At 42.0% G+C, this 23,213-nt stretch overlaps 1 long non-coding RNA gene across 1 annotated transcript; it reads right to left on the bottom strand.

Moving 5' to 3' along the window:
* Window positions 1-10,456: 10,456 nt before the first annotated feature.
* Window positions 10,457-22,681, bottom strand: LOC117504238. The gene is made up of 2 exons (XR_004558746.1): window positions 22,491-22,681; window positions 10,457-10,540 (listed from the first exon to the last, which is right to left on the bottom strand). It is a non-coding gene; the product is annotated as an uncharacterized LOC117504238 (long non-coding RNA).
* Between the last annotated feature and the right edge of the window lie 532 nt (window positions 22,682-23,213).

The following is a 23,213-nucleotide window of genomic DNA, read 5'->3' as shown; positions in this document are numbered from 1 at the left end:
GAGCCACCTGTGGAACTGATTGGATTCACCTGCTCACACTCATTAACCTCCTGTACAAATACCTCATCTCTTCACACTCTCAGATGCCAGAAATTGCTACAGGCCTACAGGTTTCCTCGGCCTCGTCTCTGTATTACTTTCTGTTGTATGTTTCAGTGTGGCTTAAACTAACTCTGTTTTATGCATCCTCAGCGCCCCTGGTTCCATCTGCTTCATTGTGCCACCTGGTCCTGTTCTGTGCTGACTCTGGACTAACTGTGTTTGGGTGTGACATTCCTGCCTCCCATGTGCTCCATCAGTCTCTCCCTCCTCAAGTGCTTGGCTTCTTGGCTTGTACCATTCACAATATAACAATAAATCATTCTGTTTTTGTACTTTGGTTTGTTTTCTGCATTTTGGGTCCGAAAACAATCTCTCTTGGGTTTAACCCTAACAGGCTCATCAGAAAACAGGTGGTGCTACAGCTGTTTGGTCTCGACAAAAATATGCAGCAGAGGCACTCGGTCAACTTGATAATACCAGTTCTTATGATCAATTGACTTCTAATCCATTGGACATGCTAAAACAAGAGCTGAAGAACTTTGTTAAGGGCTAAGACAAATAAATGGGTCGCAATCAAAGAACATGAATATCCCTATGAACGGTGTCTTGCAACTTTATATATGTTACCTGATAAAGATGTGAATAATCCACATGGGATCCATAAAGAGGTAAATAAGGCACCTGAGATGCATAAAGATGTGAATAATCCTCCTGAGATCTATAAAGAGGTGAATACACCACCTGAGATCCATAAAGCTCCCAATTCAGATCAGGGAGACAGACACCCTCTCTACTTTTAAGATTAGGCTTAAAACTTTCCTTTTTGCTAAAGCTTATAGTTAGGGCTGGATCAGGTGACCCTGAACCATCCCTTAGTTATGCTGCTATAGACGTAGACTGCTGGGGGGTTCCCATGATGCACTGTTTCTTTCTCTTTTTGCTCTGTATGCACCACTCTGCATTTAATCATTAGTGATTGATCTCTGCTCCCCTCCACAGCATGTCTTTTTCCTGGTTCTCTCCCTCAGCCCCAACCAGTCCCAGCAGAAGACTGCCCCTCCCTGAGCCTGGTTCTGCTGGAGGTTTCTTCCTGTTAAAAGGGAGTTTTTCCTTCCCACTGTAGCCAAGTGCTTGCTCACAGGGGGTCGTTTTGACCGTTGGGGTTTTACATAATTATTGTATGGCCTTGCCTTACAATATAAAGCGCCTTGGGGCAACTGTTTGTTGTGATTTGGCGCTATATAAAAAAATTGATTGATTGATTGATTGATTGATAAAGAGGTGAATAATCCACCTGATATCTATAAAGAGGTGAATAAACCACCTGAGATCCATAGAGGTTAATAATCCACCTGAGTTCCATAAAGATGTAAATAAACCACCTGAGATCCATAAAGAAGTTAATAATCCCCTGGAGATCTATAAAGAGGTGGGTAAACCACCTGACATCCATAAAGATGTGAATAATCCACTTGGGATCTGTAAAGAGGTGAATAATCCACCTGAGATCTATAAAGTGGTTAATAATCCAGATGGGATCGATAAAGAGGTGAATAATCCACCGGAGATCTATGAAGAGGTGAATAAACCACCTGAGATGTGTAAAGATGTGAATAATCCACTTGGCTTCTGTAAAGAGGTGAATAATCCACCTGGGATCTGTAAAGAGGTGAATAATCCACCGGAGATGTATAAAGAGGTGAATAAACCACCTGAGATCCATAGAGGTTAATACACCACCTGAGTTCCATAAAGATGTGAATACACCACCTGAGATCAATAAAGACATGAATACACCACCTGAGATCCATAAAGACGTGAATAAACCACCTGAGATCCATAAAGACGTGAATAAACCACCTGAGATCCATAAAGATGTGAATAAACCACCTGCGATCCATAAAGAGGTGAATAAACCACCTGAGATCTGTAAAGATGTGAATAATCCACTTGGCATCTGTAAAGAGGTGAATAATCCACCTGGGATCTGGAAAGAGGTGAATAATCCACGAGAGATCCGTAAAGAGGTGAATAATCCACCTGGGATCCGTAAAGAGGAGAATAATCCACCGGAGATCTATAAAGAGGTGAATGCATCACCTGAGAGCCATAAAGAGGTTAATAATCCACCTGAGTTCCATAAAGATGTGAATAATCCCCCGGAGATGTATAAAGAGGTGAATAAACCACCTGAGATCCATAAAGAGTTGAATAATCCACATGAGATCTATGAAGAGGTGAATAATCCACCTGAGATCCATAAAGAGGTGAATAATCCACCTGAGATCCATAAAGAGGTTACTAATCCACCTGAGTTCCATAAAGAGGTTACTAATCCACCTGAGTTCCATAAAGATGTGAATAAACCACCTGAGATCCATAAAGAGGTTAATAATCCACCTGAGTTCCATAAAGAGGTGAATAATCCACCTGAGATCCATAAAGAGGTTACTAATCCACCTGAGTTCCATAAAGAGGTTACTAATCCACCTGAAATTCATAAAGAGGTTACTAATCCACCTGAGTTCCATAAAGAGGTTACTAATCCACCTGAGATCCATAAAGAGGTTACTAATCCACCTGAGTTCCATAAAGATGTGAATAAACCACCTGAGATCCATAAAGAGGTGAATAATCCACCTGAGATCCATAAAGAGGTTACTAATCCACCTGAGTTCCATAAAGAGGTTACTAATCCACCTGAGTTCCATAAAGATGTGAATAAACCACCTGAGATCCATAAAGAGGTTACTAATCCACCTGAGATCCATAAAGAGGTTAATAATCCACCGGAGATCTATAAAGAGGTGAATAATCCCTGTGAGATCTGTAAAGATGTGAATAATCCACTTGGCATCTGTAAAGAGGTGAATAATCCACCTGGGATCTGTAAAGAGGTGAATAAACCACCTGAGATCCATAAAGAGGTGAATAATCCCTGTGAGATCTGTAAAGAGGTGAATAATCCACCTGAGATCTATAAAGAGGTTAATAAACCACCTGAGTTCCATAAAGATGTGAAATTCCACCGGGGATCCATAAACAGGTGAATAATCTTCCGGAGATCTATAAAGAGGTGAATAAACCTAAACCATCTGAGATCCATAAAGAGGTAAATAATCCACCTGAGATCTACAAAGATGAGACTAAAGAGTCGAATAATCCACCTGAGATCTATGATGAGGTGAATAAACCACCTGAGATTCATAAAGAGGTGAATAATCCACTTGGGATCCATAAAGAGTTGAATAATCCACCTGATATCTATGAAGAGGTGAGTAAACCACCTGACATTCATAAAGATGTGAATAATCCACTTAGGATCTGTAAAGAGATGAATAATCCACCTGAGTTCCATAAAGATGTGAAAATCCACCTGGGATCCATAAAGAGGTGAATAATCTACTGGAGATCTATGAAGAGGTGAATAAACCACCCAAGATTCGTAAAGAGGTGAATAATCCACCTGGGATCCATAAAGTGGTGAATAATCCACCTAAGATCCAGAAAGAGGTGAATAATCCCCCTGAGATCTGTAAAGAGATGAATAATCCACCGGAGATCTATAATGAGGTGAATAATCTACCTGAGATCCATAACGATGTGATTAATCCACCTACGATCCATCAAGAGGTGAATAGTCCAACGGAGATCTATAAAGAGGTGAATAAACCATCTGACATACATAACGAGGTGAATAATCCACTTGGCAACTGTAAACAGGTGAATAAACTACCTGGGATCGATAAAGATGTGAATAAACCACCTGAGATCCATAAAGAGGTGAATAATCCACCTGATATCTATAAAGAAGCGAATAAACCACCTGAGATCCATAGAGGTTAATAATCCACCTGAGTTCCATAAAGATGTGAATAAACCACCTGAGATCCATAAAGAGGTTAATAATCCCCTGGAGATCTATAAAGAGGTGGGTAAACCACCTGACATCCATAAAGATGTGAATAATCCACTTGGGATCTGTAAAGAGGTGAATAATCCACCTGAGATCTATAAAGTGGTTAATAATCCAGCTGGGATCGATAAAGAGGTGAATAATCCACCGGAGATCTATGAAGAGGTGAATAAACCACCTCAGATGTGTAAAGATGTGAATAATCCACTTGGCTTCTGTAAAGAGGTGAATAAACCACCTGAGATCTGTAAAGATGTGAATAATCCACTTGGCTTCTGTAAAGAGGTGAATAATCCACCTGCGATCTGTAAAGAGGTGAATAATCCACCTGAGATCCATAAAGATGTGAATAATCCACCGGGGATGTATAAAGAGGTGAATAAACCACCTGAGATCCATAGAGGTTAATACACCACCTGAGTTCCATAAAGATGTGAATAAACCACCTGAGATCCATAAAGATGTGAATAAACCACCTGCGATCCATAAAGAGGTGAATAAACCACCTGAGATCTGTAAAGATGTGAATAATCCACTTGGCATCTGTAAAGAGGTGAATAATCCACCTGGGATCTGTAAAGAGGTGAATAATCCACGAGAGATCCGTAAAGAGGTGAATAATCCACCTGGGATCCGTAAAGAGGAGAATAATCCACCGGAGATCTATAAAGAGGTGAATACATCACCTGAGAGCCATAAAGAGGTTAATAATCCACCTGAGTTCCATAAAGATGTGAATAAACCACATGAGATCCATAAAGAGGTTAATAATCCACCGGAGATCTATAAAGAGGTGGGTAAACCACCTGAGATCCATAGAGGTTAATAATCCACCTGAGTTCCATAAAGATGTGAATAAACCACATGAGATCCATAAAGAGGTTAATAATCCACCGGAGATCTATAAAGAGGTGGGTAAACCACCTGAGATCCATAAAGAGGTTAATAATCCCCTGGAGATCTATAAAGAGTTGGGTAAACCACCTGACATCCATAAAGATGTGAATAATCCACTTGGGATCTGTAAAGAGGTGAATAATCCACCTGAGATCTATAAAGTGGTTAATAATCCAGCTGGGATTGATAAAGAGGTGAATAATCCACCGGAGATCTATGAAGCGGTGAATAAACCACCTGAGATGGAGGGGGATGTCATGGTTCGGCCCCATCCCGGCTCGGGTTACGATTTTGTCTCCTCTTTGAGCCACTGTTTGCCCCGATTGGTTGTTTTTCTTTACTCATGTCTTTGTGTGATTCCAGCTGTGTTCCTGCCTTTTATTTATTTTCTTGTTGTTCTGCCTTTTTTCCACTGTAGTCACTGATTGTATTATTTGTTTGTTGTGCTTTAGTCTTGTCTCAGATTGTTCTGATTATCCCTTTTCTGTGTATTATACTTTTGTCTCTGGTTTTGTTTTCAGTTCATCATTTATTTTCTGTTCAGTCATTTTTGGTATTATCTGTTATTCTGTAGTCTCGGGTTTTGTTTTCTGTTCTTATTTTTAGCTTATAGGTTGTTTTGCCATTTTGTTATTTTTAGTTTTTATCCTTTAGCCATGGTCAGTTCTGTCCTAGTTCAGTCTTAGTTTTTTTATTTTCTGGCTGGTCTGTTCGCCTTAACATTTATTAGGTCTTTGGTCTTTTCTTTCTGTTGGCAGTTTATGTTGTTCACGGTTGTTATTTCTGTCACTGTTTCCTTTCATCTCTGTCTCACAAACATTAGTCTCTGTATTTTGTCTTTTCTGTTTTTCTTTCATCATCAGGATTATTTTCTCTCTTTGTTTTGCCCGTTCAATCTTTTTGCACTCTGTCATGCCCACCGGAACTCTCCTGTTTCTTCTGTGTGCCATGCCCCTGCCACACACCTGTTCTCACTTTTCTCATTTCTGTCAGGGTCTGAAGGTGGATGGACACAAATGCAAAACTCACAAAACAGGCATGAAAGTAAATGGCTTTATCTCCAAAACACAGGCTGGGATTCAGTACACAGGTGGACAGTCAGACAAGCGGAGGTACAGGCAGGCGTCAAGCTGAGGCGAGGTCAAAAAACATACACTGGTCAATACACAAGGAAACAATGGTCATGGGCTGAGGTGAGAGCAAGGTCAAAAGTTGAACATGGTCAAAACACTGCAGAGCAAACCAGAGCATAACAAAAAAGCTGGAACGTGGACTAGAAAGCACAACGAACTGGCAGAGAAGGGCTGAAAGTGAGGGGCTTAAATAACAGGTGCAGTCATTAGGGAAACAAGACACAGGTGTCAGGGAATATTCTGGAAGGGGCATGGTCACACAAGACAGAGGTGAGTCAGGAGCAGAGTGACAGGTGGGCGTGACTCAGAGTGACTAAAAATCAAGGCACAGCCAAATGAGATAAAAACTGAAATGCCTCATGCAAAGAAGAAGCAAATATCAAAGACAAGAAAAAATACCAACATGAACAGAAAGTGATCAACAAGAAAATAAAGGCAGAGACCAAACTAGAACAAGTGGCAACAGTTTAACAGAAAATACCACTAATGACTCCACAGAAAAGAAATGATAAACAGAGCATAACACCAGTGACAAAAATAATACACAAAGAAAAGAGATAATCAGTACAAAACCAAAATGAGACCTAACAAGTGACTAAAATATAGTGGAAAGACACATATAAAAGGGCAAAACAAGACATGACCCCAGATCCAGGGTAAATCATAACAATTTCCACCCTTGTTATTTAAGCCCTCTGTTTTCACGTGTGCCTTTTGTTTGAAGCTGACATTCTTGAGTCCTGCTTGGTCATGCCACAGTCTATCACGCTACCTAACGCAGCAGTCTCGCTGCCTCAGTCTTCTGCACTGGTGCCCCACCAGCAATCAGCATCAGCACCGGTCGCAACGCTTCCTCCACCGTCACTGAGCCCTCACTGGTCATGTCCCGTCAGTCACCTTCACCTCAGCGCTCAAGGCCAAAGCTAGCTGAGAAACGCCAGCCAGAAGGTCAGGCAGCCGAGTGCATCACCACACTGAGACCGCACGAAAGCTCCGAGCGGTCTCAGCATGCATGCTCCAGGAGAAAGCGAGGCCACTCACGTCCCCCGCATTGCCGGCAGTGGCAGGAGCATCTGCGCTCATCTCCTCAATGGAAGCAGTCATGACTCCTCTGCAGCGAAGACACTCTCCAAGTCAGGAGAAGTACACTCGTTTCACAAATTGCTTGCAGAGTCATTGGGAGAATTCACCCCACCAGGCTGTAGCACAAAGTCCACGGATCCTGAACCATCAGAAGTAGTGAAGCCATCGCAGCTCACCTCAGTGCGCCCGTTCCAGCAAACATCCACAGGGCACGCATCTCTCCAGCCCCCATCATCTCACATGCCAGCTACCTTAATCCCGTCACGCCTCCCTTTAAAGCCCTCTGCTGCTCTCCCATCTCCGGACGCATCACAGGAGCCTCCTTCAATGCGCACATCACTCCAGATCCCAGCAGCACGTATTTCATCAGCTGCGCACCCCCATCCTGCTTCGTCAGAACATATCATGTCACATAAATCTCCAGGTGAACTACAGGAGAAGGTCACGCCGTGCCAGCCCTCAGCCGGGCACAACACTTATGAAACGTCTATGACTCACTCACCTCCATCTTCAGCGGCGCCCATCTCCTCCACACTACCTCTGAACTGATCATTAACGCCGGTCCCCGATGGTGGTCTTGGCTATCACAACCTGCAGAACTGTGAGTTTTTCATTGTTTAATCTCTTGAGGATGCTTTGCTGGTTGTTACACCACGTTTTTTGTAAATGGACTGCATTTATATACCGCTTTTCCATCTGCATCAGAAGCTCAAAGCGCTTTACAATAATGCCTCACATTCATCCCGATGTCAGGCTGCTGCCATACAAGGCGCCCACTACACACCGAGCGCAACTAGGGGATTAAGGATCTTGCCCAAGCGTCCTTAGTGATTTTATGGTCAGGCGGGGATTTGAATAGCAGACTTTGTGCTATTAGGTGTAGAGGTGGTTCAATATGCAGCAGGCTGGGATCTGAACTGAGGATCCTCTGGTTTCAAGCACAATGCGTAACCATTAGACCATCACCTCCCCTCCCTTTTTGTCCAGTAGCAAGTCTGTTTAATACCTTTTTTTGAGATGTATGGCTCCTGTATATTTATTGTGCTAAGTTAATGGCAACCATGTGTTTAAGAGAAATCCTTCTGTTTGTTTGCTTTTTGTAGGAAATGGTTGACCTCTAAGTTCAATGAAGTCACCCCGGTCCATCACTGAGTTGTTGGTTTTTGTTTGCTCCCCGAATCTTTTGTCTTGGGTTTTTCACTTTTTGCACACTTCAGCTAAGTGTGCTGGTTCCTAGTTTTAAGAGCTCGATACACTCTGAGTAGAGAGTTGAAGACATTTCTGGTTTCCACATGTAATGACCTTATTATGGAGGAAACTGTGAAATGATGGATTCTCTGCTGAGCTTCCATCATAGTCAGGCCATGGTTTATCACGGTCCACCAAAGTTGCTGTTACGTCATCCGAAATAGTGGTCCTTGCATGCCCTCTTTGACCACGTCCTTCTCTTTCTCTCTCTCTCTCTCACAGCACTTGACCTCAGACCTCAGAAGATATTTCATGAACTGTGAGCAATTCCTGAACAGTAAACCTCATTTCCTAAACAGAGAACATTATTTCCAGAACTGTGAACACTTCTGCTCAAGCCTCCTGTGAACTGTGAACTGTTGAAGGCACCCTATGTTACAAGGGCAATCACTCACCATCTTTCTCCTCAGTTCTCCTAGTTCCTAGTCTCAGCTGCATGCGTCCCACCTGGTCCCTGGCTCTGAACCTCTAAAGATCTCAGTTCCTTTGCAAGACTGGCTCTGGAACCTGCAGCTCCCTAATTTCCACTGCCACAAGTGGGCTGACTCACCACTCTGCAGACACCCCCAGTGCAGCATTATTATTTCCCTTTTTTTAAATAAACATCTTTTTGTTCCCAACCCGTTCTGTTCCTTGCTCCCAGCATTTGGGTGCATAGCCTGAACCAGTCCAGTCCCGTCCGGACCTCTAACCATAATAGTATGGTTACATTGTGTTTAAGGTATGTTACATTGTGTTCCAATGAAGTTGGGACGATGATTTAGAAATCCTCTTCAACCTATATTCAGTTGGCATATGGCAAATGATAGCGGTGTTGTTCATGTCCTGCTTGACTTGACCGCTGCCTTCGATACTGTAGACCATAGTATTTTGTTAAATCATCTGCAACAGCTAGTGGGCATTGGTGGTAGTGCCCTGGACTGGTTCAGGTCCTACTTAGCAGACAGGACTATGAGCGTTGGTCTTGGGTTTGTGAATCCTCCTCCGCTCCACTCTTACACTGGGTCACACAGGGTTCAATTTTAGGACCTTTGCTTTTCTCCCTGTACTTTATGCTCCCTGTACTTTATGCTCGGCTCTATCCTCAGATAGATTTGGGTCCATCAGCAGCTTATGTGAAGAGTACTGTTACTAATTTGGGTTTTAAGATGGACAGCAATTTTAAATTGGATCTCCAAATTAGTGCAGTAGTTAGGTCTAGTTTCTTTCACCTTAGGCAGCTTGCTAAGGTGAAGCCTTTTCTCGCACATCAGTAGTTAGAAACAGTAATCCGTGCCTTTATTACCTCTGGGCTGGATGACTGTAATGCACTTTATTTTGGAGTTAGCCTATCCTCCCTTGCACGTCTCCAGTTGGTTCAGAATGCTGACGCACGTCTGCTAACTGGAGTACGAAAGAGGGAGCACATTACACCTGTCCTGGCCTCCCTCCACTGGCTGCCTGTGCACTTTAGGGTTCAGTTTAAGATTCTTTTACTGAGCTGTTTCACCCTTACGCCCCTGTACGGTGCCTCCGCTCAGCTGGTCATCTGCTCCTTGAGGTACCGAGGTCCAAGTGAATGCTCAGAGGGGATCAAGTGTTTTCTGTTGCAGCTCCTAAAGTTTGGACTGATGTACCTGCACATTAGGCCTCCTCACTGTCTGCCTTTAAAACCAATCTTAAAGCCCACTTTTATTCACTGGCTTTTAACACGATATAAGACTTCGCTCTGTTTTAGCTGTTTTTATTTGTTCTCTGCCATTTTTATGACCTTCATGTGTAGCACTTTGTTTCAGTTTTGGCTGAAATACTGCAGAACACGAGCATCTACTAAAAAATGATCGGGTAAAATCCTAGTTTTTGTTTCACGTTAGCCGTCTGTGTCCTGCAGGCTGAACCTCAGCAGGTTTAGTTTAATTTAAATCATTAAATCACAGTTTGTCTGCAAAAAATGGATCTGAAACCATTAATGAAAGTCTTTGAGGTGGGAACCAGATTATCACCTGCTGCTGGTCTTGTTGAGGTGGACTGGCCCGTCTCCTTTTGCCCCGAGCGTCTCTGAACTCCTGCAGTGAGGACATGTTGGACACAGTGAAGACACCATGCTGATGAAGAAGAGCAGAAACACATGCTGTTTGTACCTGAGGGTTTCTCTTTCTGGAGGGACAGTGTCCCAATCTGCTGAGCAGGGACGCTGGTGTGATGAGAGCAGCTCGAACGTCTGCACTCTGAGAAAGACATCCTAGAAAAAAAGACACCAGAAAAGTTTACATCCTCACTGGATGAACTGGAAAAGTCTTCATTTTTAACTTCAGAGCTTTTTCCCAAAGCAACTCACAAAACCCTACATGTCCCAGTTCACAAAACACTTGAAAGACTGACTGTGAGACTCACGACACACAAACTATACGGAACAAAGACCAGTCACCACCTGCCTCAGACTGTGTAAGTCCCCACGAGTTATCAAAACAGCCCTAAAGCCCCAAAACACGGGACGGTGCCAGTTTTAAGTCATGTGACTTAAAACACGCCCGAACTACAGAAGTGACGAGAAAACACCAACACATCTGCTGCTCTTTGAAAGGGGGGAAGAGAGAGAGAGTGAGAGAAAGAAGAAGAGTGCGAGGAAAAGCAGGGGGAGAGAGCGAGAGAGAGGAAGAGGGAGAGGAAAAGAGAATTTGAATTTTAAAACACAGCTTTATTCACAACAATTAAGTTACATCATTTCCATCATGCTGTTTTTTTATCCACAAACATGGACTCTGACGGTGCCCACGTTATCAGTCAGAACATAAAACTGGAAGTCCACTCTGATCCGGGCTGCCAAGAGTCCCTTCAGCATAAACTCAGGGTCCACTGACCCCTGAACTAAAACACAGTCCTTCCGAGTCTTCCAGATGGCCAGCTTGGCGAGTCCACAAAGTAGGTTAATTAAAACATGCAATTTCCTGGATTGTGCGCGATATTTTGGACAAAAAATAAACAAGTCCATAATGAACAACAAACCAAGCCCATGAAACCACCTCCTGTAGCCTTGACAACGGGTGACACTGTGCAAAAACATAGTGAATAGTATCCCTAAGTGGACAAAAAGGACAACCCCCATCAACGAGTGGATCCAGGTGCACCAGATACCCGTTTGTAACCAGAAGCCTGTGAACATTCCTCCACTGGAGGTCCCCCAAGTGTTTGTCAACCGGGGGCTTGTACAGGCTTTGCCAGCACCCCACAGGAGACAAGGCGGCACCAAAAAACTCGGACCACTTTGACGCCACCAACCCTGCCAAAGAACGCAAGTGTAACACTTTGAAACAGGTATAATAGAGAGCCTTTATACCAATACTCTCAAACTCTCCCAAAGCAGTTGTCCTGAATGAAAGTAGAGCCCCCTGCTCCCCCTGCCATGCCCCCACAGCAGGCAAGACAGTCAGAGAGAGGAACACGCACTCACATTCATCATCCCACTGGTCAGACAGAGTACAGTTCTCAGCAAACGCTCTGTGGGGCCCTGGCAAGGACCACCCTGAGCAGTATCCTGGAGGACCGAACTCCCGCTGACTCCGCCAACCTCACGACAAATGTGCGCAGTAGATGGCCAAATTTGGTGCATCGCACCTCCCTCAGGCAGGACCACAGAGTGGCAGATGACAACCCAGGAGACCTAACAAAGTCACTGAAGAAAAGAGGCTCCTCAAACAGCCACATCCCTGGTGTGCCTACATTGCTCCTGCACACAGCAAGGACCTGCCATGCCTGGAGGACTGACAGGTAAAAAGCAGAGGTATGCATCCGAATGACATTGATGTAAGAGGAACAGATGTTTGTCATACCCAAGACCTGCCTCCTTCCTCAGCAGGACACGTGCCATATCCTGCCAGCTCAATCCAGAGGTGTACAACAGTCTCTGAGCAGCCTGCAACCTGAAGGTCAACACCTGAGCAGAAATGTCCACCAGTCCCTGTCATCCTTCATGAAGCAGCATGAACAGCACGGGAGCTCTGATCCAGTGATGGCCTGACCGGAAAATGTCCATCAGTAACTGCTGCAACTGCTCGATAAGGCCCCGTGATGGAGGGAGGACAGAGAGTTTGTGCCACAGTGCTGAAGCAACCAAGTCTGGTACACACCTTCTCTGCTAAGCCCTCCCAATTCCTCTGATAATACCGATCCATCCTCAGAAAAACACCAAGAATTAGAGTCGTAAACTGTCTACTAACCCATTAACATCCACCTGAGTCATGACAAAAACCGTGATGCAATCTGCATAAGCAGAGAGCACCAGGGAGAAGACAGTTGAAAACCCGGCAAAACAAGGTCAGACAGCTTGGCCTGAATGCGACACAGGAGTGGCTAAATGGCTTAAGAGTACAGCTGACCTGAGATGGGGCAGCCCTGTCTTATATCCCGTGTCACGGGGACTGGACAACTCACCAAACAAGAATCCCCATTATACAAAAACCCAACAGGTGAAGTTACCCTTCACCAAAACCAAACGCCCTCAAGGTGGAAAACAAAAATCTGTGATGAACGATAGGACACAACGTGTTGCAGGCATCCATTTCAAAATGAGCAAATATTTGCACAAAAACAATAAGGTTTATCAGTTTGAACATTAAATATCTTGTCTTTGTGGTGTATTCAATTGAATATAAGTTGAAGAGGATTTGCAAATCATTGTATTCTATTTTTATTTACATTTTACACAACGTCCCAACTTCACTGGAATTGGGGTTGTAGAAAACGTATCTTGGATCAAATGATAAAAATAGGGTAAAACTGTTTGTTGGCCAAATAAAATATGAAATGAAAAATGGTCACTAATAGTACATGAAATAAGATATGACCTCAATGAAATTGACTGCAAAATGAATAATGCTGCAGGGGCAGTGGTGGCAGACTCCAGCTGAAATAATACTTTTACACTCAGGCTCAATCAGACATGACAGAATGTGGCCTATTGTTTCTTTGGAATGTGCCCAGAGAAGTTCACTTGAGCTGCATGTTAATTCCTGTCCAAATGTTAGCATATGGAGAGCAATGAGCATGTTTTGCAAAGAGGAGGGAGCAGGCAGCAGAAACAAAAATCTCTGGGCCTGCCAGTGTTAAAACAATATACATTCAATTAATGTTAAGCCATTTGTTGAGAATTTGATACCATCTTATGAACTGTATTATAATCTCATGATAAAAGGAAAAGTCTCATTTTGTCTCATTTATTTATTTAAAAAGGACAGTACATATTAATGAACATAAGAATATGTAAATATGTCAGACTGTAGCCATAGGCTAATTTCCATCTGTAGTCCCTGACAGTGAGGGCAGATTACTGATGTAAAAATTAATAAATAGCTTTCAGTAAGAACACAGGAACTTACAATACAACAACAGACTACATTACATAGGGGTCACTAACTACTACAGCAACAAGAAACAAGACTGGACAAGAGACAGGAAACAAGAGGACACAGGCACCGACTTGGTCAGAGCATGAACGGGGCCGTTACACAAACTCAGGCAAAGGAGGGCGCAGAAATATATATAAAAAAGCTACAAAATCACTATAATTACAATTCAACTGGAATACATTAATTCAATTGCAAGTTTAATTTCCTACATTTGTATATTTTAAAAACAAAACTTTAAAAACAATAACAATAACTTATAAAGTGCTGTAGTCCATTGCACATTTCCCTAGGGTTCTTCTTAGTTTCTACAACTGAGTTCATAATGATTACATTTTTGATTTGATCTGAGCCCCTCCTTTAAGTGACGTCTGAAAGCTTTAAAGCTTGGGGCCTCCCTCACTGTAGTTAGCAAAACGTTCCATTGGACACCGCCTTTGTAGCACAGAATATTTTGTGCAAAAGCTGTTTTTCTCACAGACACCTCACAGTCCCCTCTACTCATGGCCCTGGTGACCCTCGGACCAGTTGTTCTATATTTAATATAGTTTGTAAGAGGTGGAGGAGCCAACCCATGTAAGGTTTAGTATAGAGATGGCATCCATCCCACTTTGGATGGAGCAGCTCTCATCTCTAGAAATCTGGCCAATTTTATCAAACCCTCCAAACCATGACTATCCAGGGTTGGGACCAGGAAGCAGAGTTGTAGTCTTACACACCTCTCTGCAGCTTCTCTTCCCCTGCCATCCCCTCATTACCCCATCCCCGTAGAGACGGTGCCTGCTCCCAGACCACCAATAACCAGCAAAAATCTATTTAAGCATAAAAATTCAAAAAGAAAAAATAATATAGCACCTTCAACTGCACCACAGACTAAAACAGTTAAATGTGGTTTATTAAACATTAGGTCTCTCTCTTCTAAAATGATATAATAATTGATCAACATATTGATTTATTCTGCCTTACAGAAACCTGGTTACAGCAGGATGAATATGTTAGTTTAAATGAGTCAACACCCTCGAGTCATACTAACTGCCAGAATGCTCGTAGCACGGGCCGAGGAGGAGGATTATCAGCAATCTTCCATTCCAGCTTATTAATTAATCAAAAACCCAGACAGAGCTTTAATTCATTTGAAAGCTTGACTCTTAATCTTGTCCATCCAAATTGCAAGTCCCAAAAACCAGTTTTATTTGTTATTATCTATCGTCCACCTGGTTGTTACTGTGAGTTTCTCTGTGAATTTTCAGACCTTTTGTCTGACTTAGTGCTTAGCTCAGATAAGATAATTATAGTGGGCGATTTTAACATCCACACAGATGCTGAGAATGACAGCCTCAACACTGCATTTAATCTATTATTAGACTCTATTGGCTTTGCTCAAAATGTAAATGAGCCCTTCCACCACCTTAGCCACACTTTAGATCTTGTTCTGACATATGGCATAGAAATTGAAGACTTAACAGTATTCCCTGAAAACCCCCTTCTGTCTGATCATTTCTTAATAACATTTACATTTACTCTGATGGACTACCCAGCAGTGGGGAATAAGTTTCATTACAGTAGAAGTCTTTCTGAAAGCGCTGTAACTAGGTTTAAGGATATGATTCCTTCTTTGTTATGTTCTCCAATGCCATATACCAACACAGTGCAGAGTAGCTACCTAAACTCTGTGAGTGAGATAGAGTATCTCGTCAATAGTTTTACATCCTCTTTGAGCACAACTTTGGATGCTGTAGCTCCTCTGAAAAAGAGAGTCTTAAATCAGAAGTGCCTGACTCCGTGGTTTAACCCACAAACTCGCAGCTTAAAGCAGATAACCCGTAAGTTGGAGAGAAAATGGCATCTCACTAATTTAGAAGATCTTCATTTAGCCTGGAAAAAGAGTCTGTTGCTCTATAAAAAAGCCCTCCGTAAAGCTAGGACATCTTTCTACTCATCACTAGTTGAAGAAAATAAGAACAACACCAGGTTTCTTTTCAGCACTGTAGCCAGGCTGACAAAGAGTCAGAGCTCTATTGAGCCGAGTATTCCTTTAACTTTAACTAGTAATGACTTCATGACTTTCTTTGCAAATAAAATGTTAACTATTAGAGAAAAAATTATTCATAACCATCCCAAAGACATATTGTTATGTTCGACTGCTTTCAGTAATGCCGGTATTTGGTTAGACTCTTTCTCTCCGATTGTTCTGTCTGAGTTACTTTCATTAGTCACTTCCTCCAAACCATCAACATGTTTATTAGACCCCATTCCTACCAGGCTGCTCAAGGAAGCCCTACCGTTAATTAATGCTTCGATATTAAATATGATCAATCTATCTTTATTAGTTGGCTATGTACCACAGGCTTTTAAGGTGGCAGTAATTAAACCATTACTTAAAAAGCCATCACTTGACCCAGCTATCTTAGCTAATTATAGGCCAATCTCCAACCTTCCTTTTCTCTCAAAAATTCTTGAAAGGGTAGTTGTAAAACAGCTAACTGATCATCTGCAGAGGAATGGTCTATTTGAAGAGTTTCAGTCAGGTTTCAGAATTCATCATATACAGAAACAGAATTAGTGAAGGTTACAATTGATCTTCTTATGGCCTCAGACAGTGGACACATCTCTTTGCTCGTCCTGTTAGTGCAGCTTTTGATACTGTTGACCATAAAATTTTATTACAGAGATTAGAGCATGCCATAGGTATTAAAGGCACTGCGCTGCGGTGGTTTGAATCATATTTATCTAATAGATTACAATTTGTTCATGTAAATGGGGAATCTTCTTCACAGACTAAGGTTAATTATGGAGTTCCACAAGGTTCTGTGATAGGACCGATTTTATTCACTTTATACATGCTTCCCTTAGGCAGTATTATAAGAAAGCATTGCTTAAATTTTCATTGTTACGCAAATGATACCCAGTTTTATCTATCCATGAAGCCAGAGGACACACACCAATTGGTTAAACTGCAGGATTGTCTTACAGACATAAAGACATGGATGACCTCTAATTTCCTGCTTTTAAATTCAGATAAAACTGAAGTTATTGTACTTGACCCCACAAAACTTTGGATGCTGTAGCTCCTCTGAAAAAGAGAGCTTTAAATCAGAAGTGTCTGACTCCGTGGTATAACTCACAAACTCGTAGCTTAAAGCAGATAACCCGTAAGTTGGAGAGGAAATGGCGTCTCACTAATTTAGAAGATCTTCACTTAGCCTGGAAAAAGAGTTTGTTGCTCTATAAAAAAGCCCTCCGTAAAGCTAGGAAATCTTTCTACTCATCACTAATTGAAGAAAATAAGAATAACCTCAGGTTTCTTTTCAGCACTGTAGCCAGGCTGACAAAGAGTCAGAGCTCTATTGAGCTGAGTATTCCATTAACTTTAACTAGTAATGACTTCATGACTTTCTTTGCTAACAAAATTTTGACTATTAGAGAAAAAATTACTCATAACCATCCCAAAGACGTATCGTTATCTTTGGCTGCTTTCAGTGATGCCGGTATTTGGTTAGACTCTTTCTCTCCGATTGTTCTGTCTGAGTTATTTTCATTAGTTACTTCCTCCAAACCATCAACATGTTTATTAGACCCCATTCCTACCAGGCTGCTCAAGGAAGGCCTACCGTTAATTAATGCTTCGATATTAAATATGATCAATCTATCTTTATTAGTTGGCTATGTACCACAGGCTTTTAAGGTGGCAGTAATTAAACCATTACTTAAAAAGCCATCACTTGACCCAGCTATCTTAGCTAATTATAGGCCAATCTCCAACCTTCCTTTTCTCTCAAAAATTCTTGAAAGGGTAGTTGTAAAACAGCTAACTGATCATCTGCAGAGGAATGGTCTATTTGAAGAGTTTCAGTCAGGTTTCAGAATTCATCATATACAGAAACAGAATTAGTGAAGGTTACAATTGATCTTCTTATGGCCTCAGACAGTGGACACATCTCTTTGCTCGTCCTGTTAGTGCAGCTTTTGATACTGTTGACCATAAAATTTTATTACAGAGATTAGAGCATGCCATAGGTATTAAAGGCACTGCGCTGCGGTGGTTTGAATCATATTTATCTAATAGATTACAATTTGTTCATGTAAATGGGGAATCTTCTTCACAGACTAAGGTTAATTATGGAGTTCCACAAGGTTCTGTGATAGGACCGATTTTATTCACTTTATACATGCTTCCCTTAGGCAGTATTATAAGAAAGCATTGCTTAAATTTTCATTGTTACGCAAATGATACCCAGTTTTATCTATCCATGAAGCCAGAGGACACACACCAATTGGTTAAACTGCAGGAATGTCTTACAGACATAAAGACATGGATGACCTCTAATTTCCTGCTTTTAAATTCAGATAAAACTGAAGTTATTGTACTTGACCCCACAAAACTTTGGATGCTGTAGCTCCTCTGAAAAAGAGAGCTTTAAATCAGAAGTGTCTGACTCCGTGGTATAACTCACAAACTCGTAGCTTAAAGCAGATAACCCGTAAGTTGGAGAGGAAATGGCGTCTCACTAATTTAGAAGATCTTCACTTAGCCTGGAAAAAGAGTTTGTTGCTCTATAAAAAAGCCCTCCGTAAAGCTAGGAAATCTTTCTACTCATCACTAATTGAAGAAAATAAGAATAACCTCAGGTTTCTTTTCAGCACTGTAGCCAGGCTGACAAAGAGTCAGAGCTCTATTGAGCTGAGTATTCCATTAACTTTAACTAGTAATGACTTCATGACTTTCTTTGCTAACAAAATTTTGACTATTAGAGAAAAAATTACTCATAACCATCCCAAAGACGTATCGTTATCTTTGGCTGCTTTCAGTGATGCCGGTATTTGGTTAGACTCTTTCTCTCCGATTGTTCTGTCTGAGTTATTTTCATTAGTTACTTCATCCAAACCATCAACATGTTTATTAGACCCCATTCCTACCAGGCTGCTCAAGGAAGTCCTACCATTATTTAATGCTTCAATCTTAAATATGATCAATCTATCTTTGTTAGTTGGTTATGTACCACAGGCCTTTAAGGTGGCAGTAATTAAACCATTACTTAAAAAGCCATCACTTGACCCAGCTATCTTAGCTAATTATAGGCCAATCTCCAACCTTCCTTTTCTCTCAAAGATTCTTGAAAGGGTAGTTGTAAAACAGCTAACTGATCACCTGCAGAGGAATGGTCTATTTGAAGAGTTTCAGTCAGGTTTTAGAATTCATCATAGTACAGAAACAGCATTAGTGAAGGTTACAAATGATCTTCTTATGGCTTCGGACAGTGGACTTATCTCTGTGCTTGTTCTGTTGGACCTCAGTGCTGCTTTTGATACTGTTGACCATAAAATTTTATTACAGAGATTAGAGCATGTCATAGGTATTAAAGGCACTGCGCTGCGGTGGTTTGAATCATATTTGTCTAATAGATTACAGTTTGTTCATGTAAATGGGGAATCTTCTTCACAGACTAAAGTTAATTATGGAGTTCCACAAGGTTCTGTGCTAGGACCAATTTTATTCACTTTATACATGCTTCCCTTAGGCAGTATTATTAGACGGTATTGCTTAAATTTTCATTGTTACGCAGATGATACCCAGCTTTATCTATCCATGAAGCCAGAGGATACACACCAATTAGCTAAACTGCAGGATTGTCTTACAGACATAAAGACATGGATGACCTCTAATTTCCTGCTTTTAAACTCAGATAAAACTGAAGTTATTGTACTTGGCCCCACAAATCTTAGAAGCATGGTGTCTAACCAGATCGTTACTCTGGATGGCATTTCCCTGATCTCTAGTAATACTGTGAGAAATCTTGGAGTCATTTTTGATCAGGATATGTCATTCAAAGCGCATATTAAACAAATTTGTAGGACTGCCTTTTTGCATTTACGCAATATCTCTAAAATCAGAAAGGTCTTGTCTCAGAGTGATGCTGAAAAACTAATTCATGCATTTATTTCCTCTAGGCTGGACTATTGTAATTCATTATTATCAGGTTGTCCTAAAAGTTCCCTAAAAAGCCTTCAGTTAGTTCAAATGCTGCAGCTAGAGTACTGACGGGGACTAGCAGGAGAGAGCATATCTCACCCGTGTTGGCCTCTCTTCATTGGCTTCCTGTTAATTCTAGAATAGAATTTAAAATTCTTCTTCTTACTTATAAGGTTTTGAATAATCAGGTCCCATCTTATCTTAGGGACCTCGTAGTACCATATCACCCCAATAGAGCGCTTCGCTCTCAGACTGCAGGCTTACTTGTAGTTCCTAGGGTTTGTAAGAGTAGAATGGGAGGCAGAGCCTTCAGCTTTCAGGCTCCTCTCCTGTGGAACCAGCTCCCAATTCAGATCAGGGAGACAGACTACCCTCTCTACTTTTAAGATTAGGCTTAAAACTTTCCTTTTCGCTAAGGCTTATAGTTAGGGCTGGATCGGGTGACCCTGGACCATCCCTTGGTTATGCTGCTTTAGACGTAGATTGTGGGGGGTTCCCATGATGCACTGTTTCTTTCTCTTTTTGCTCCGTATGCATCACTCTGCATTTAATCATTAGTGATCGATCTCTGCCCCCCTTCACGGCATGTCTTTTTCCTGGTTTTTTCCCTCAGCCCCAACCAGTCTCAGCAGAAGACTGCCCCTCCCTGAGCCTGGTTCTGCTGGAGGTTTCTTCCTGTTAAAAGGGAGTTTTTCCTTCCCACTGTGGCCAAGTGCTTGCTCATAGGGGGTCGTTTTGACCGTTGGGGTTTTTCATAATTATTGTATGGCCTTGCCTTACAATATGGAGCACCTTGGGGCAACTGTTTGTTGTGATTTGGCGCTATATAAGAAGAAAGTTGATTGATTGAAATCTTAGAAACATGGTGTCTAACCAGATCCTTACTCTGGATGGCATTACCCTGACCTCTAGTAATACTGTGAGAAATCTTGGAATCATTTTTGATCAGGATATGTCATTCAATGCGCATATTAAGCAAATATATAGGACTGCTTTTTTTGCATTTGCGCAATATCTCTAAAATTAGGAAAGGTCTTGTCTCAGAGTGATGCTGAAAAACTAATTCATGCATTTATTTCTTCTAGGCTGGACTATTGTAATTCATTATTATCAGGTTGTCCTAAAGGTTCCCTGAAAAGCCTTCAGTTAATTCAAAATGCTGCAGCTAGAGTACTGACAGGGACTAGACTACATGTCTATCTCAGCTTTCAATGCTTACCAGTCCAGTAAGTATCAGTGAAATTGTGGAGAGCTGGACATGTCCAAACTTGTCCTCTGACACGCTGAAATGGAGGTGTTCCTTTGTCTCGCTTCCAAAACGAATCGGTCGTGACGCGCGAAGCCTCCGCGCAGCTTTCCATGACAAAGTCTCTTGTTAAAAGTGAAATCTGCCGGAAAATGGCTGATGTCCAGCTCTTGTGATAACCAGAGAAAGAGCACACGAAGGTCTCGTATCCACAGAGCCATCTGTTTAGAAATGGTCCGGTGGCTTGTGCCGCATCATCGCAGCTCGGAGCACGACGCGCTGAGCGTCCTTAAAGGGGTCCTTAAAGCTGTACTAACTGACCTTATTCTCTGTGAAGCCCGTAAAATTTTCACCGAAAGCCTGATAAATTTTTTGAATGGTTTCCAGGTGCCAGTCTCTAACAGCTTCTGAAAAAATTCTGATGGAAAAAATCCACAAATCATTCCGCCATTTCCAGACAATGAAAATGATGGGGCGGGACCAGTCCTTCCCAAGGCGTGCTCACAGGCGAATGACGTCACCGACAGGCGTGGAAAAACTCACGCATGCACACAAGGGTTCAAGCTTGTCTGACGTGAAAACATATGAATCAAATCCATATAGTTTAAAAAAAAATAAAAAGGTACGATACTTTATGGACAGACCTCGTATGCACCACTCTGCATTTAATCATTAGTGATTGATCTCTGCTCCCCTCCACAGCATGTCTTTTTCCTGGTTCTCTCCCTCAGCCCCAACCAGTCCCAGCAGAAGACTGCCCCTCCCTGAGCCTGGTTCTGCTGGAGGTTTCTTCCTGTTAAAAGGGAGTTTTCCTTCCCACTGTTGCCAAGTGCTTGCTCACAGGGGGTCGTTTTGACCGTTGGGGTTTTACATAATTATTGTATGGCCTTGCCTTACAATATAAAGCACCTTGGGGCAACTGTTTGTTGTGATTTGGCGCTATATAAATAAAATTGATTTGATTTGAATTGATATATTAGACAAACATTTTAAATTTTATAAAATTCTCAAACTAAATCGGTTATACTTTGTTAGGATTTTTCAGTGGTGATACGAAGATGGTCTTATCTAAAATTTTCAAAGCTCTTTTGTAAAGCCTCTCAATTGGTTTTAGACTCGTCACACTGGTCAGAGAGCAGCTGGTTATGCAGTAACCTACATGAGAAAAGATCAGACAGTGTAAAAACATCACAGCAGACTGATCTGTCATTGACCTCCTTATTTGGTTGAAATTAGACACATTGTATTTGATTATTTTAGTTATTTTAACATGATTTTTGAAGGAGAGTGTCAAGTCCAGCAACAATCCCAAATATTTGAATTCTTTGACTAACTGCAGTTCATCATCTCCAAATTGCACATTAGAGCGCTCAATATGGGAAGCGTTTTTTGAAAGATATAGACAGTTATCTGTATGTTTATTGCAGACAGGATCAGCTAAGCCAACTTGAATATAATTTAGGGCTGATGGAAGAATTTGGGCTGCCCTCTCAGGTGATCCTGCACTTGTGTAGATTACCGCATCACCAGCGTATAGTTGTGTGACCACACCCTCACAAAGGAAAAGTCTCACCTTCAGTGGGTTCAGTTTCCTTGAGCAGGTGATAGAACTGGCTGAGGTACATCACCATGGACAGAGAGTCTGGCTCTCCAACTGAAGACATTTCCTCCACTGTCATCAAAGGCGAAATTCCAAATTCATGTTCGGCAACACTGAAACCTAACTGTGTGTTATCCTCCACCGCCACCTCGTCCAAACAATCAAAATCACTGTGGACAGACAGAAAGTCACTGTGGGCAAACAGGGTCAGTGTGGGCAAACATGAGGTCATCATGGGTAAACACAAGGTCAGTGTGGGCAAACAGGAGGTCATCATGAGCCAACAGCAGGACAGGGTGGACAACCAGGAGGTCAGTGAGGGCAAACAGGAGGTCAGTGTGGGCAACCAGCAGGTCAGTGTTGCCAAACAGGAGGTTAGTGGGGGCAAATAGCAGGTCGGTGTTGCCAAACAGGAGGTCAGGGAGGGCAAACACAAGGACAGTATAGTCAAACAGGAGGTCATCATGGGTAAACACAGAATCAGTGTGGGCAAACAGGAGGTCATTTTGTTTACATTTGCAGTACATTTTTTACATTTACTCTGGTTTTTTATATTTACAGTGCTTTTTGTTTATGTTTATTCTGCATTTTGTTTATATTTTCTGTGAATGTCAGTGTAGGTAAACAGGAGGTCATCATGGGTAAACACAAGGTCAGGGTAGGCAACCAGGAGGTAAGTGAGGGCAAATAGCAGGT

This window comes from Thalassophryne amazonica, chromosome 22 (genome assembly GCF_902500255.1).
Source record: "Thalassophryne amazonica chromosome 22, fThaAma1.1, whole genome shotgun sequence".
NCBI classification, from domain to species: domain Eukaryota; kingdom Metazoa; phylum Chordata; class Actinopteri; order Batrachoidiformes; family Batrachoididae; genus Thalassophryne; species Thalassophryne amazonica.
Note: the sequence above shows the minus strand (reverse complement) of the source record. Positions and strands in the feature narration are given on the sequence as shown.